The sequence below is a fragment of the Crassostrea angulata genome, chromosome 1 (assembly GCF_025612915.1).
Source record: "Crassostrea angulata isolate pt1a10 chromosome 1, ASM2561291v2, whole genome shotgun sequence".
Lineage (NCBI taxonomy): Eukaryota > Metazoa > Mollusca > Bivalvia > Ostreida > Ostreidae > Magallana > Magallana angulata.
In genome coordinates, this window is record NC_069111.1 from 52,756,792 (window position 1) to 52,763,715 (window position 6,924).

The 6,924-nt window shown below is 39.7% G+C and overlaps 1 non-coding gene across 1 annotated transcript; it reads right to left on the reverse strand.

Annotated features, from left to right (window-relative positions):
* Positions 1-2,813: 2,813 nt before the first annotated feature.
* Positions 2,814-2,888, reverse strand: Trnas-aga (transfer RNA serine (anticodon AGA)). The gene has a single exon. It is a non-coding gene; the product is annotated as a tRNA-Ser (tRNA).
* Between the last annotated feature and the right edge of the window lie 4,036 nt (positions 2,889-6,924).

The window sequence follows — 6,924 nt, forward strand, 5'->3', positions numbered from 1 at the left end:
GGTTGTCTGTCTTGTGGAGTTAGCTCAAGAAGTTGGTCAAGATGTTGTCGATCTATCTGGTTGTGTTGGGTCAAGAGGTTGTCTGTCTGGAGGTGTGTTGTCAAGTGGTTGTCTGTCTGGTGGTGTTGGGTCAAAAGGTTATTTGTCTGGCGGTGTTGGGTCAAGTGGTTGTCTGTGTGGTGGTGTTAATTCAAGAGGTTGTCTGTTAAGTAGTGTTTGGTCAAGAGATTGTATGGTGGTATTCGGTAAAAAAAGTTGTCTGTCTGGTAGTGTTTGGTCAATTGATTGTCTGTCTGGAGGTGTTGGGCCAAGTGGTTGTCTGTCTGGTGGCGTTTGGTCAAGTGGTTGTCTGTCTGGTAGTGTTTGGTCAAGTGGTTGTCTGTCTTGTGGAGTTAGCTCAAGAAGTTGGTCAAGATGTTGTCGATCTGTCTGGTTGTGTTAATTCAAGAGGTTGTCTGTCTGGTAGTGTTTGGTCAATCGATTGTCTGTCTGGTGGCGTTTGGTCAAGAGGTTGTCTGCCTGGTGGCCTTTGTCAGGAGGTAGTCTGTCTGGTGGTGTTTGGTCATGTGGTTGTCTGTCTGGTAGTGTTTGGTCAAGCAGTTGTCTGTTTGGTGGTGGTGGGTCAAGTTGTTGTTTGTCTGGTAGTGTTGGGTCAAGTGGTTGTCTGTTTGTTGGTGTTTGGTCAAGTGGGTTGTCTGTCTTGTGGAGGTAGCTCAAGAAGTTGGTCAAGACGTTGTCGATCTGTCTGGTTGTGTTGGGTCAAGAGGTTGTCTGTCTGGAGGTGTGTTGTCAAGTGGTTGTCTGTCTTGTGGAGTTGGGTCAAGAGGTTGTTTGTCTGGCGGTGTTGGGTCAAGTGGTTGTCTGTGTGGTGGTGTTAATTCAAAGGTTGTCTGTTAAGTAGTGTTTGGTCAATCGATTGTCTGTCTGGAGGTGTTGGGCCAAGTGGTTGTCTGTCTGGTGGCGTTTGGTCAAGTGGTTGTCTGTCTATTGGCATTTTGTCAAGAGGTTGTCTGTTTGGTGGTGTTTGGTCAAGTGGTTGTCTGTCTGTCTTGTGGAGTTAGCTCAAGAGGTTGGTCAAGATGTTGTCGATCTGTCTGGTGGTGTTGGGCAATAGGTTGTCTGTCTGGGGTGTGTTGTCAAGTGGTTGTCTGTCTGGTGGTGTTGGGTCAAAAGGTTGTTTGTGTTGTGGTGTTGGGTCAAGTGGTTGTCTGTGTGGTGGTGTTAATTCAAGGGGTTGTCTGTATGGTGGTCTTTGGTAAAGTGGTTGCCTGTCTGGTGGTGTTGGGTCAAGTGATTATCCCTCTTGTGGCGTTTCATCAAGAGGTTGTCTGTCTGGTGGTGTTTGGTCAAGAGGTTTGTTTGTCTGGTGGTGTTTGGTCAAGTGGTTGCCGGTATGGTAGTGTTTGGTCAAGTGGTTTTCTGTCTGGTGATGTTTGGTCAAATAGTTGTTTGTTTGTTGGTGTTTGGTCGAGTCGTTTTCTGTCTGGTGGTGTTTGGTCAAGTGGTTGTCTGTCTGGTTGTGTTTGGTCAAGCAGTTGTCTCTCTGGGTGTGTTGTATTAAGTAATTGTCTTTCTGGTGGTGGTGGGACAAGAGGTTGTCTGTTTGGCAGTGTTTGGTCAAGAGATTGTCTGTATGGTGTTGTTGAGTCAAAGGGTTCTGTATGGTCGTTTTAGGACAAAAGATTGTTTGTCTGGAGGGGTTGGTTCCAGAGTTTGTCTGTCTGGTGTTGTTTGGTCAATTGGTTGCGTGTTTTATGGTGTTGGGTCAAGTGGTTCTGTTTAGTGATTTTAGGTCAAGAGGTTGTCTGTTTGGTGTTTTGGGTCAAAATTTTGTCTGTCTAGTGGCATTGGGTCAAGTGGTTGCCTGTTTGGTGAAGTTAGGTCAAGGGGTTGTCTGTTTAGTGATGTAGGGTCATGAGGTTATGGTGTTAAGTAAAGTTTGGTGGATTTGGGTCAAAATTTTGTCTGTGATAGGTCGAGAGGTGGTCCATCTAGTGGTGTTGGGTCCTGTGGTTTTCTGTCTAGTGACGTGTTGGATAAGTGGTTTTCTGTTTGCTCTGTATTGGCCGCGCGATCAGCAGGTTGTCTGTTTGGTGGTGTTTGGTCAAGATAGTGTCTGTTTGGTGATTTTGGGTCAAGTGGTAAAGTCTGTCAAGTGGCTTTGGGTCAAGAGGTTGTGGGTCTTGTGGTTGTCTGTCTGTTTGTGTTCGTTCAAGAGGTTCTCTGTTTGGAATGTTGTGTTATCTGATTGATAGTATTTTGTAAATGGTTAATTGTCTATTTGGTGGTGTTAGGTTAAGAGAAAATTTCTGTTTGATAGTGTTTGGTCAAGTTGTTGTCTATCTCATGTTGTTGGGTCAAGTGGTTGCTGTCTAGTGGTGTTAGGTCAAGAAATTGTCCGTCAGGTAATGTTTGGTCAAGAGGTTGTCTTATTGAAAGTGTTGGGTCTAGAAGGGTGTGTTTGATGGTGTTGGATCAAAAGGTTGTCTGTCTAGTGGTGTTGGGTCAAGTGATGCCTATCTGGTGGTGTTTGGGTTTTTTTCTGGTAGTGTTTCATCATTTTGTAATATTTGGTCTAGAGGTTGGGTGGTGTTGGATAACCTAGTTTCTGTCTGCATGGTGGTGTTCAGTCAAGAAGATGTCTGGGTTTTTTGGTAAAGTATTTGTCTACCTGGTAGTGTTGAGTCAAGAGGTTGTTTGTCTGGTGGTGTTTGGTAGCTTATCTGTTTAGTATAAGTGTTGGGTCTAGAAGCTTTATGTTTGGTAGTGTTGAGTCAGGGGTTTGCATGTGTAACGGGATGGGAGAAATAATGACGGACCAGACCGGGATTCGAACCCGGGCCCCCTGAATCTCTAGTCAGGTGCTCTACCAACTGAGCTATCTGGCGCCGGTATTCGAACCGGTCTGACCGTCACACATGTTTGGTGTAAATTGATCAAGAGGTGTTCTTTCTGGTGGTGTTGGGTCAAGGGGTTGTTTGTCTGGTGGTGTTGGGTCAAGATGTTGTGTAGTGGTACGTTTGTTGAAATTGGATCAATGGTTGCATGTCTGTTTGGTCAAGAGACTGTCTGTTTGGTCAAGTGGTTGTTTGTCTGGTGGTGTTTGGTCAAATTACGGATTAGGTCACAAGTTGCCTGTTTGATTATGTTGGGTCATGATGTCGCATTCCAGATGTGTTAGTTCAATAGTTGTCTGTCAAGGGGTGTTGGGTCAATGAGGTTGTTTGTTTGCATTGTAGGGTAAATTTAAGTGATTGTCTGTCTGGTGGTTTTGGGTCAAAAGATTGTCTGTCAGGTTGTGTTGGATCAAGAGGTTGTGGATCAAAGGGTATTAGGTCCAGTAATAGTGGGTCAAGTTGTTGTCTGTTAAGTAGTGTTTTGTCCAAAAAGTATGTCTGGTGGTGTTGATTCTAGAGGTTAATTGTCTATCCATTGGTGCAAGTTCAATAGGTTGTCTGTTTAGTAGTGTTATGTCTAGATGTTATTTTTATGATATTGTTGGATCAAGAGTTTATCTGTCTGGTGCATAGTGCTGGGTAAAGTTATTAGTCTAGTGAAGTTGGGTCAAGTGATTGTCTGTCTAACGATGTTGGGTCAATAGGTTGTCTGTATGAAGGTGTTGGGTCAAAGGGTTTGTCTGTTTAGTGGTGTTAGGTCAAGAGGTTGTCTGTCTGGTAGAATTGTTTGGTCAAGATTGAGGTTGTATATTTGGTAGTGTTGGGTCTAGAGGTTCTCCATCTGGTTCTGTTGGGTTAAGAGTGTATGTCTGGTAGATGTGTTTGGTCAAGATTGAGGTTGTATATTTGGTAGTGTTGGGTCTCGAGGTTCTCCATCTGGTTCTGTTGGGTTAAGAGTGTCTGTCTGGTAGATGTGTTTGGTCAAGATTGAGGTTGTATATTTGGTAGTGTTATGTCTAGAGGTTCTCCATCTGGTTCTGTTGGGTTAAGAGTTTGTCTGTCTGGTGCATGGTGCTGGGTCAAGTTATTACTCTCTGGTGGTGTTCGGTCAAGTTCTTGGTTGTTTGGTGCTGTTTAGTCAAGAGATTGTCTGCTTGGAAGTGTAAGCCAACTTTTTGAAAGTCAAGGAATAATACTTTAGCATCAATTTCTATGATAATATGGGTTTTTAAAGCAAAATGAATTGCACTTCCTTCTTAAGACAAAAATGTTTTTAATTCCACATGAAAATGTATGAGACAGTGGGTCATCAGGCTAATCCCCCTGAAGCTTAATTACAAAGACCTCCTTAAGTCAATTCTCCCACTCATCTTGCAGTACATTTGTTCTGTTCCTCCTCCTCATGTTAACTTAAAGCTACATGCAACTGCAATGATGAGTTAGTGGAATATGCATATACAGTTAAACTTCGATATCTTGAACACTGAATTGATATTTCGGATATCTCGAATACAATGGATATGTGGAAGTGATCTGTTGGTTCCAACTACTGGTTCTTATTTTTTCAGTATTTTACTCTCGATATCTTGAGTACCCAGATATCTCAAAGTTTTTAAACCCATCTAGTGCGAGATAACAAAGTTTGACTGTACATGTACTGGTAATCACACCTTTAAGACAAAGGTAAGAAAAACACCAGTCACCTTAAATGTAATTATTCAACAGGATTTAAAAATTAAGTCACTTCCTAGTTTTGGGGGGACCTAACTCCTCATTTACTCGACATTATGACAGAATATTTACTTTTGCAAATATGTTTCCTTATATGAACCAAAAGAATAGCAAAATGTTCATTTCTGAGGGAACTTTTTGATGCATTAAGCTGCTTGGTCCGATTTTTTTGTAATTACAGCATCAATTTTTTTTTCATACAAATCATTTATCTTAGAAAGTTATGGACTTTCTCCTATTTACACCAGCCGAATCAGTCTCCTTTCAAAGTTAGAAATATTCAAAGTAAATGAAAATAATTTCTCTTTGGGCAAACGAAAAAACAAACCAAAATGCATCACGGGAGTGTTTAGAAAAGGAAACCGCTTGGTTTCGTCCCCCGAATGATTGGGGTTATTCAACCCGCATGCTATGCATCGATTGTAATGAAAGCAGACTTTGGAAATATTAGCAAACAAAACGTACACATGTTTATTTGTAATTTGTCTGATCATTTCGACCTTTATTTAAAGCGATGTCAAATTCGTAATACAACCATACCCGTCTCGTCGTCAGGGGTGAAATTTAACATGAGGCGAAATAACGCGGTACCTTTTAATGTCGTTTATTTTGTTAGCAAATTTTGTACGTATTTTTCTTCATTGAAATTTGGCATAATTGACCGGTAAAACTACTGCAATATCTATTATTATACATATACTAAGCATAGCCATCGTTTAAAAGCGTGCATAAAATTTGATATAAAATCGGACCAAGCAGCTTTAACGCTTCTCATTTGATGGTTGCATTATTGTAACCATTAAAGGGGTATTGTCACAATTTTGATACAATTCTATTTTTTGTTTTTATTACATAAACTGCTTTAGGAATGCATTTCTAATGATCAAAAGAAATTTGAGAGTTAGTTGTAGAGTTAAAAACAATAAAGATACAGAGCTCCCAATTCTTTGTCATGTAAACAAGGCTTGTGCCCAGCTGTTTTTATTTACATAGGCTTAGTATACCTGTAAAAAATCTTCTTCAAGCTGATTTGTCCATCTTCTTATTCATTTGAAGCATAAATAAACAGTTCCGAACATTTAACACATTTGTTTTAGGTCTAAAACTGGAATTTTCACTTCAACATTTAAAATGTGAAGCAAAGATTTGTTTACATACCAAAGAATTTTAAGCTTTGTAATTTGCTTATAACTCAACAAATAACACTCAAATTTTGGCTGCCTATTAAAAATGCCTTTAATACTGAAGCATTGTAAAACATTAAAATCGAAAAAATAATTTTTGACCAATATTGTAACCACGTCCCTTTAAAACATGGTTATAATAATAATTCTAAACAATTTACCTTTCTAAAATGTAAATATAATTAATAAACAATATTAACAAGAATAGAATTCCTGGGTCCCCCACCGGTCAATCGACCAAGGCTGATTTAGGAACTTGACCAAGGTATTAGAGGTATAAACATTTGGTATAAATTTCATGAAAATCCGTGAAAATTTGTAGGCATGAGAGTGCTTACAAGGTCAATTTTTGGATAAAACGGAGTCATTATTGTGGTCAATTCCCATAACTCCAACAAAAAGTATCAAACAAGGCTGATTTTCGAACTTGACCAAAGTATTAGTGGTATAAACATTTGGTATAAATTTAATGAAAATCCGTCAAAATTTGTAGGCATGAGAGTGCTTACAAGGTCAATTTTTGGATAAAACGGAGTCATTATTGTGATCAAAGTCTAATAACTCCAACAAAAAGTATCGACCAATGCTGATTTTCGAACTTGACCAAAGTATTAGTGGTATAAACATTTGGTATAAATTTAATGAAAATCCGTCAAAATTTGTATGCATGAGAGCGCTTACAAGGTCAATTTATGGATAAAACGGAGTCATTATTGTGGTCAAAGTCTAATAACTCCAACAAAAAGTATCGACCAATGCTTGACCAAGGTAATAGTGGTATAAACATTTGGTATAAATTTAATGAAAATCTGTCAAAATTTGTAGGCATGAGAGCGCTTACAAAAAAGTGTGACGGACGGACGCCCGGCATTTCTATGTCCCCGCTCCGCGTTGCGACGGGGGACAAAAAACTAGGATATGATATCATATGAAGTTGGTTGGTACTATAATGGTACACAATCAAATCTTCTTAGAAGTACTTTCAGCTTCGCAGGATTTTTATTACGTGACCAACCAAATTATGTGACCAAACAACCATATCCCATTGAACTTTTCAACATGCCATTTATTTCTGAAATACATAGCTATAGCAATATCAACAACTAACTCAG